At 40.2% G+C, this 10116-nt stretch overlaps 1 long non-coding RNA gene across 2 annotated transcripts in view; it reads left to right on the top strand.

The window, feature by feature from the left end:
* The first annotated feature begins 4102 nt into the window (after window positions 1-4102).
* Window positions 4103-10116, top strand: part of LOC125113418 (uncharacterized) — an 89281-nt gene continuing 83267 nt past the window's right edge. The window contains exon 1 of one of the 2 annotated variants that reach the window (XR_007131447.1): window positions 4103-4160. This is a non-coding gene — a long non-coding RNA (uncharacterized LOC125113418). The other variant, XR_007131446.1, reaches the window with a different exon arrangement.

Here is a 10116-nt window from a genome sequence, read left to right as displayed (position 1 = left end):
GGAAACAAATCTGACTAGTATCCATGAGGATGCGGATTCGATCCCTGGACTCGCTCACTGGGTTAAGGATCTGGTGTTGCATGAGCTGTGGTGTAGACTGCAGACGTGGGTCAGATCCCAAGTTGCTATGACTGTGGCATAGGCCAGCAGCTACAGTTCTGATTCAACCCCTAGCCTGGGAACGTCCACATGCTGTGGGTGCAGCCCTAAAAAGACAAAAAAAAAAAAAAGAAAAGGAAAAGAAAAAAAGAAAAAGTAACTACATCATCTCACATAATGCTTAATGACAAAATTAGCCAAAATAAGTGGTGATGTTAGTAGCCATAATAAACAAATATCATAAAATACTAATTAAGTTTAGTCAACAAAGTAGGGTTGTTTGATAATGCTTCCCAAAACGCAACAGGTAGCATTTCTAATGAGCAGTGGGTTTTACATCACACCTCTGCTCATCATGAGGGGATCTGTAACAAAGATCATTTAAAGCACAGAACATGTGCCTTTCTTTCCTTAGTTTGAATTGCCAGTAATTACTCAGATACAAAGTACTCAGATATTTAAGGGAATACCATGGTGTCAGATGTTCTCAAACCTTTTGTTTTTCTCCTGATGGAGGCTCATTCATGTTAGAAGGGAAAAGAAAAATACTAAAGTCCAGTAAACACAATAATGATGATTTTTAAAAATTGAAAAACTGAGAGGTGGAAGATAGTGCAAGAAAGGGAATGTGTACATATGTATGACTGGGTAACTCTGCTGTATAGGCGAAGTTGACAGAACATTGTAAATCAGCTGTGCTTTAATAAAAAAATGTTTTTTAAAAACAGAGAGGTAGAAAATAACAGCAAAATGATAACACCTGACAATTACAAAAGTACAAAACAATTTGTAAATATAAAACCTTACATAATTTTTAAAAGGTAGTAAGTGGAAGGACAGCAATAATGAAGAATAGTTAACACCTCAAGTCTAACACTAAGGAAACACTGGCAGGAAAGTGACCTTGAACATTACGGAAATCCCAGATGCCTGCATGTGTTCCTATAGAGCAAGAGTTTGCAGGGTTGCCGGGAGCAGGTGGAACCATACAACTCAATGGAGTACTGAATTAGAATCCTCAGTTACTTGTGGTAATGCAATAATTTTAGTCTATGAATACCAAATTTAGTAAGCTTGAATAACTCATTCAGTAGGTTACTACTAAGAAGGCTTTAGTTGTCAGTAATAATTAATCTGTGAAAGTGAGCTCATTCATACGTAAGTAATATGGATTTATGGAATCCAGTGTCTGAGATAGAACTAGAAATGAACAGTCTAGCGGATGAACCTAAAATATACAGAAATAAACAGATTAATATCTAATTTTACAAAATCATACACAATATAATCTCATTGATCTGATGTACTTTTGCGATAAATTTCTTAAATTTTAAGGAGTATAGGAGTTCCCATCATGGCAAATCTGACTAGGAACCATGAGGTTGTGGGTTCGATCCCTGGGCTTAAGGATCTGGCGTTGAAGTGAGCTGTGGTGTAGGTCGCACACTCAGCTTGGATCTGGCATGGCTGTGGCTGTGGCTGTGGCTGTCAGTTGTAGCTCCGACTGGACCCCTAGCCTGGGAACCTCCATGTGCCATGGGTACGGCCCTAAAAAGACAAAAGACAAAAAAAAAAAATTAAAGAGTAGGATTCATTCCTCAAAGTTCACTATGAATTTGTTCCTTTAATCACTTCAGTGACATTATTAAAATTGATTTTGACCCATAGAAACTTTACTGAATTATTATTGCAAAAACAGCATTTCTGTTGCCCGCACTGATCTTTAGATATATTAATTTACAAATCAAGGGTATTTTTTATAATAAGGTCAGTCATATCAGACCAAACATTCTAAACTTTCCTATCAGTTTTAGGACTAATTTCAGCTATGAACATACAAACCTATCTAAAAAATCTGTATTTCAGTTAGGCATAAGGATAAAATTTGCAGTGTGACTGCACTTTATCCACTGTCAATAAGAGAAAAGGCCTGCAGGAAAGATTAGGTAAGCCATTTCTGCAAATGAGGTGACCATTTTTACAAATGAAAACACTGTGTACATTTGTTAACTGGCATGACAGGATGGAGCGGGGTTGCTAGAAGATTCAGTGAAAGAAAATTTGAGAGGATACAAAGGACTAACTAATATCTATGTTCTTTTTGGGAAATTTTGGTGTCTACCAAAAAGCAAAATGAGAATGTTAGGTTGTAACAATTTTGCCTTTACTGGTCATTTCTGATTTACTGACTTTTAACAGTGAATGGGAAGGAGAGAAATTACAGCAGGATAATTGAAATATTTAGTATAACTGTTACCACAGTACCCTCTCTCACACATACACAATGTGTTTATGGGCAGTAGTTGCTTTAATGTGTGACCATTCATGCCGAACTTTCCTGGTTCTAGTGCTTAGTTTGTTACTTCCCCACAATGGATTTCTCCAGATTTAGTTATCACTTGTAACCCAATTGCAAAGAGCATTATCTCCCTCCCACCCCGCTTTTTGAGGGCCACTCCCGCAGCATATGGAAGTTCCCAGGGTAGGGGTTAAATCGGATCGGAGCTGTAGGCCACAGTCACAACCACAGCAACCTAAGATCCCAGCCACCTCTGCGACCTACACCACAGCTCAGGGCAAGGCTGGATCCTTAACCCACTGGGCAAGGACACGAATCAAACCCCCGTTCTCATGCATTATTGACAAAGCAACCCTAAACTCTAAATTATTCCAAGTGTGGTGCTACTACCCACAGCTTAAGTTATCACCAGAGAATTTATCAGAGTCGTGATTATTCAGCTCTACCCCCAGCCTTTCCCAGTTAAAATCTTTCAGGTTAAGGCCAATCTCTTTTAATAAGTCTTCCAGGGACACCTGATGCATGCTCACGTTTGAGAATCGCTGCCGAAGGAGAATCGCCCAGTGAAGCAGTCCTTTCAGTAGGCGCTGAAGGCTACAGGAAACTTCCTTCACTAACTTCCACTATAATACTCGGTTAAGCCGCGTTCTGGTAAAGCACTAGGAACAACCCATTGCTCACTACCCAACAATCAGGCCTCAAACTTCCAGGAAAATCGAGGTTCTTAAGCAAAAATTCATCAAGGACGAATTTACATTGATTTTGCTAACTTAGGGGAAAGGTTTTCTTTTCCCCGTCCGTTATCTAAGAGAAATATGACACACGAACATGAACAAATCTATATTTATCCAGAGCGTTTCTGAGGCTACCTTTCGGAGATTTCCTTAGCCTATTTTTAAAAAAGTTATCCATGAAATTCTCCCCTCCTTCAGGGGCTCCAAACACGTACGCTGTATGTTTAATCATCAAAGGGAAACAAAACCTCTTACAGCAGAAACCAATCTAAGACACAACACCTGTGCCATCTTCCCACCAAGCAAGAAATGGTGGAGCCCGGTCCCAAAAGACTAAGAAATCGACGCAGGGATGATTGAGAAGGACTCAAGAGCAAAGTATGAGGAGACAAAAAAAGACCTGCTTTTTTTCTGGGCTTAAAACTAGAGAAAGAACTCCGTTTCCGCTCCATCTCGGGTATTTTCAAGCTAACACATAACAAGCAGCTACCAATTCAAAGTGCTGCAAAGTACCTCCTGCGCGGGAACTCGGCAGGGCGGAGCCTCTGGTCTCTCCCTTCCCGAGGGCGGGACAGAGGAGAACCGGGGCCGCGTTTTCTCTGGAAGGTTCCGAAAGGCGCGCGCCCCCTCCGCGGGCGGCGAGACACTCGGCACCAGATGGCGCTGCCGCACCGAGAGCCGGAGCCTGGGCGGCAAGAGAGAAGGGAAGAGGCGTCACCGGATCCTTTCTGTCGCCGGAAATGCGCGCTGCCGGCGGCCTCGGGTCCCGGATATTAAGATTTCTGGAGGGTTCCCGCGTGAGGGCGGGACTAGAACCGGAACCGAACAGCGACCGTCGGGCCTCGGGGCGGAAGCCCGGGGCGGCGCCAGCGGGGGGCTGGTTTCTGGTGCGCGCGCCTCGCTGGGGGCCCGAGGGGGCGGGACCTCGCTCGCACTTGCGCGTTTTGGGGACGTAGGCGCTGCTGGGACGTGCGTCTTTCTCCATCTTTGCACGTTTGTTGGCCCGGCAAGGCGGAAATGGTGGCGTAGTAGGTTTTTTGTGGTTTTTTCCCCCCCCTCCATCCCCTCCCGCCCACAGGGTTGGGGTTTCTGGCTGTGAGTGAGGTTTCTGGAAATCTCTGTGGAAAGTTAATGGTATGTGAGGTAAAAACGCGAGCTTTATTTTCCCCTTGAGTCTTAAGCGATCCAGATGCCTGCTGGGCGCGGTCCCAGTGCTGGGATGGACCCAGCCTTTCCCTCTAAATCTCTTCCTGCACCGGCTTGATCCACCCACAGTGTCGTTAAGCATCCGTCCTGAGGCAGTAGGAGTGTCACTAGTGAAAAGGAACGTGGGCAGATACATTCTTCACGTGGAACCTAAAAACGCTTTTTAATTATGTCAGGAAGCATGTCTTGGTTTTTTAGCACTGCTTCTCAAGAACTCATGGAGTTCATCGGCTTTATCGTCACGTTTTTGTCAGTAACATTTTATGTTCTTTGTTTTATGGTGTCTTGGTCTTTATCAAATATTAATTACGGGAAGGCCGCTTGTGCAAACCGTTCGAAAGGAGAAGAATTCTCCATTTCCATTTTTTACAAGACAGGGGCAAACCACTTTTAAAGGACGGATCTAGGAACTCGTGAGAGTGCCCTGGTTTGGTTTGGTTTTTAAATGCAGCATCGAAACGACCAAAGGTAGCAAAAATAAATTCTCTGTGAAGCCATACTAATCCAACTTTAATTTTAGACCAATTCTGAAAGTGTTAGCAGCAAGGTACCCAGTTCTCCCAAGATATTTCTTGGTAGACACTTTTATCTTTGTATCTCAGAGTTCTTTCCAATCTGCGGCCTATGTAAAAACTTGAGTCCTTGTGAAAGCCAGATTGAAAGGAATAGAGATTTTAAAAGAGTTGTACTGAGAGAAACGGGAAGATTGGGGAATGAAAGATTGTCTGGAGTAGCCACATAAGGACATTTTATAGTTTTTGGTTAAAACCCTTTGGTGGGTTTTGGTAACAGGTGTTGTGAAGAAAGCTACTGTCGGTTGAGGAGTCCCATGATGTACATTTATGTGAGAAACCAAAAAAAATTGGGCAGGATCATTGGGGACTGATCACAGTGTGTGAGCAGGAGGCTAGATGCAGGCGGCACATAATGGAAAACATTAGGAAACACATGAAAGCAAAGGTCAGAGCTAAAGGGGCAATGGATGTGGAAAGGCTGATTTGGAAACTGGGGAAAAACAGGTTTTAGACCTCAAACTGAATGTGTAGAATAGGAATAAATTCTTCATTAGATGTTTTGTTTTGGGATATATTGCATTTAGCTGCTTATTTTAACTTTATGTTCCTGTCTTCCCTATATTTCATGTACAAACAACCTTAAATTGAAAGAGTGCTTAATTTTGCCACCATTATACTAGTAATTTACCCTAGCATAGTGCTTCCCAGTGTGAGGAATTATTTACTTAATTGAATCTGTTTGTGTATATTCACAAGTGGTGGCATTAAAGTTGCTTCTCTGCAAATACCTTCAACCCCTTTCCCTGACTTCTGTTACTTGCCTGTCAAAACCCAGGTCATTGTTGAACTCATGATTCACAGAAAGTGCTTAGCTCACCAGCTTAACAGTCAGGTGAACAAATGTGATCTCACCCATGTGGTCTCTCCCCCAGTCCACAGAGACTCTTTTCTGTAGTTACTCTGCTCTCTTTAAACCGGGTATTTTATTCCCTTTTGGAATCACCAACTTCTTCCTCAACCAATGACTTTGCCTCATCCTTTTTTGGGAAAAGAATCATGAGCCTAGTCAAGAATTATCTCCTCTTCCCACCATGTAATTTACCTGCATCGCTACTCTTTTGTCTTCCCTCTAGTTTAAACGGATGATGAGTCTTTCAATCAAATGACAACAGTTAGTATTATCTGTTTAGCCATTTGAATTGATACGTGGTGATATTTAGTTTTGGGGAAATATGTTCAGAGCTTTTGCCCATTTTAAAAATTGAGTTTGTTTTCTTACAATTGAATTGCAGGAGTTACTTACATACTATGCCCACACCTTTTTTTCTTTATTGAAATATGATTGACATGGAAAAGCTGAACATATTTATGTATACAACTTGATAAGTTTGGAGATAAGTTATACATCCACAAAACTGTCATCACAATGTATGCCATAAACATATGCATTACCTCCAAAAGTTTCCTCCTGCCCTCATTGTTTATTATTTTGTTATAGAAGTACTTAACAGGAGTTCCCGTCGTGGCGCAGTGGTTAACGAATCTGACTAGGAACCATGAGGTTGTGGGTTTGATCCCTGGCCTTGCTCAGTGGGTTAAGGATCCGGCGTTGCCGTGAGCTGTGGTGTAGGTCGCAGACGCGGCTCGGATCCTGCGTTACTGTGGCTCTGGTGTAGGCTGGTGACTACAGCTCCGATAAGACCCCTAGCCTGGGAACCTACATATGCCACGGGAAGCAGCCCTAGAAAAGGCAAAAAAAAAAAAGTGCTTAACATAAGCTCTACCCTCTTAGCAGATTTGTATACAAGACAGTATTGTTAACTGTAGGGACTCTGCTGTACAGTAGATCTCTTAAAACTTAATCGTTTTGTCTAGCAAACTTTGTACCCCTTGAATAATAACTCTGTTTCCCTTTCCCCTTTATACATGTTTTTTTGTCAAAGTGTGTTGTGAATATTTTTCTCTTTGTGGCCTGTCTTTACATTTTTCTTAATTCTGTCTTTTGAAGAGCACTTATACTTGAAGAGTACTTTATATTTTTCTAGGAATCTGTACGTTTTACCATTAAGTTGTAAATAAAATCATCTATCGTTTTAATATTCACAGTATATTACATTTAGGCCTATCATCCATTGAAGGTTAATTTTTCTGTATGGTATAACAATAGGAGTTGATACTTATAGTTTGCAAAATAAGAATCTATTTATTCCAGCAGCATTGTTGAAAAGATTCTCCTTCCCTCCATTGAATTACCTTTGCACCTTGATCTAAAATCAGCTGATTTTCTGAATCTGTATGCATTTCTATTGATAAATATATCTATATCTTTATGCCACTTTATACAACTTATTTTTCCTCAATATTATTTTGGCCATTGTATCTTGCATTTTAATGTAAATTTTAGAGTTTAAAAAGGCCTGCTGGGGTTTTGGTTGGAATTCTGTTGAATCTATTCATCTGTTTGGGAAAAATTGATACTTTAACAACATTGAATTCTCTAGTCTATAATCATAGCGTATCTCTTCATCTTTTTATTTATTTTGGTCTGTAGTTTTCTTTGTAATTTTCAGCCTATAGGTTGTGCATATATACTATTAAATTTATTCCTATTTCATGTATTTATTATATTATAAAGAAGTTTTTATTTCATTATAAATGTACTTTTAAATTAAATTTCCAGTTTTTTGAGTCATTGTGGGGTTTTTTTTGGCTTTTTAGGGCCACATATGGAGGTTCCCAGGCTAGGGGTCCAATCAGAGCTGTAGCTGCCAGCCTGTGCCACAGCCATAGCAACACCAGATCCAAGCCATGTCTGACCTACCTCACAGTTCACAGCAATGCCGGATCCTTAATCCACTGAGTGAGGCCAGGAAGCGAACCTGCATCCTCATGGATGCTAGTCAGATTTGTTTCTGCCAAGCCAGGACAGGAATTCCAAGTCATTGTATTTTTCAGCTCTAGAATTTCTGCTTGATTCCTACTTATACGTTCTAGTTGTGTAGTAAAATTCTAAAGTCTGTACTTAATAACTCCAATACTTAGGTCATCGTTGGATCTTGTTTCAATTGCCTTTTTCCCATTCCTGTTTCCTGGTATGCTCAGAAATTCTTAATGGAATCCTGTCTTTGTTTATGAAAAAAGTTAGGCTGTGAATGATGTTTTTCGCTTTTGTAAGAGATTTTACTTTTGCCTAGAGCAAAACACCTCAGCTTATATGGTTTTTGGTCTGGTAGGTCTAGTCTATTTCAGGCTCATTCTTACTCCTAGGGTGGACCTTTTTGTGACCCAACTAAAAGCCTAAGTGTTTTCAAAGGCTCTTCCTCCCTAGTTGCCCCTGAACTCTCAATTTTTATTTTTTCAGAACCATGGGACTCCTGAAAGCTCTCCTTGACTTCCCTGCTTCTTAGCTGCTATTTTCTGAGTGACTTGGCAGTCTTTAGAACAACTTCCAAATTGGCAACTGAGTCAAGGGGGAAAAGAGTTGAACTTGAATATGAGCAAACTTCTCTCTACCTTTTCTTCAGGATCTTGTCCTCTTAAGATGCCATCAATTTTTACCCAGGTTTTCTAGTTCAATTTAGAAGATGCGTTTGATTTGGTCTTCATTGGCAGAGTGAAAGCCCTTAATCTGAGAATCTCAGTCATGCTAATAAGGGTAGTATTTTTTTTTTTTTTTCTGTACCAAGGTCACCACTTCTTGTCCTCAAACATCAAAAACAACCTGGGAAACACCCCATTGGCTTTCTGTCTTGCTTCTGGAGGTGTGTCTAGAACCTCTTGGAAGTGACACCCCTTGCCACCAATGGGTTCCTAAGAAATATCCTTAGTTCTCTTTAGGGTTGGCCCACCTCTGTCTTGTGCCCTCTGTCCCTTCTGCTAAGGAAGCAAGGTAGTTCTGTTTCTATCCAAACCAAACATGACTATGCCATAGCTGTAAATTCAGTCTGTCTCCTTTGGTTCTCTTATAATACAGGTGTATGTTACAGTTCTACAGGAAGAAATGCATCCTTTTTTTTTTTTTTTTGTAGATGATCAGTAAAGAAATATTTGTTCCCCAGAGAATGGAATTGATTTCTTACTGTAATTTCAAGCAATAATTATATGAAACATTGCCTATAGGAGTGCTATAGAAAGGTCAAAATGATCAGACCTTAATTTCAGAGCCCCCACTTCCTGCGTGGGTGGAATTGAGCAAGTTATTTAAGTTTTCTCAGCTTCAGTTTTCCTAATTTGAAAACCAAAAAGATGTCTACTTTCCAGGGTGATTGTTGGACTTAAAAAAGATACTGTTTGTAAAATGTCTAATACATTGTAGATTCTATTATTATGTATTGAATTATTTCTAGAGAAAGGTAATTTTAACTTCAAGGGGAAGTGGTCAACCGTAACTTGTCCATGTGGCAGCCATATTTCAGAACCCACAGTGTTTCCAGATTTCTGCTCGTCATGTAGTTTGTTTTACTCCATTAACATTGATTGGGTCTCTGTTCAATACCAAGCATTGCACCACTACACTGGGATGCAAAAACAGTGAAACACCTTGCCTCTAAACTATGTAGATAGAGCTTTTCCATTTTATTGAAAGCCGTAGCCAGAAGTGTTCTGAAACAGTTTTACTGCCCTTAGTGTTCAAAAATGAGACTGTTGTTTTGTTCTCTCACTTCTATTTAAACAAATCTTAAAATAGTTTTTGTTACCTAGTATAAAAATTACTATAATAGAGTAACCTAGAATAAAATTTGATAAAGTTTAACCTAGACTAAAATTTAATAGAAGTTCTAACATGAATACCTTCCAAGGGACTTTTGTTACTAACAAACCAATAGATTAGTATGCTGAGGTAGCGTCACAAAATGGGACCTGAGCTCGGCTCTGGTATATTAATAATTAGCCTGATTCACCCAGAGATTGGCGAATAGGCTGTTACCAAAAAACAGAAGGAAGTTCTGTTCCCCGTACTGGTGGGGGCTTTCATTCTTTAAGGAGGAAAACCAGTTTGTTTTATAGGTGAATCTTCACTAAAATAACTATTTTCCAGCCTTTCCCTTTTATCTCTGCTCTTTGAATTGTTCTAGTTTCAGACCTAGTTGTAAGCTCCTTGAATACAAGCCCTTGTCTTCAGTTTTTATCCTGTCTTCTAATACCTATCCCTAATGTGTACCTAATTCTTATCCTACCTAGGAACATAATAGTTATTCAGTTAAGTATGGGCTGAGTAATTTTATAACATTCTCAGATTTGGTAGGAGATTCTCCCATAATAA

This window comes from Phacochoerus africanus, chromosome 13, assembly GCF_016906955.1.
Source record: "Phacochoerus africanus isolate WHEZ1 chromosome 13, ROS_Pafr_v1, whole genome shotgun sequence".
NCBI classification, from domain to species: domain Eukaryota; kingdom Metazoa; phylum Chordata; class Mammalia; order Artiodactyla; family Suidae; genus Phacochoerus; species Phacochoerus africanus.
Note: the sequence above shows the minus strand (reverse complement) of the source record. Positions and strands in the feature narration are given on the sequence as shown.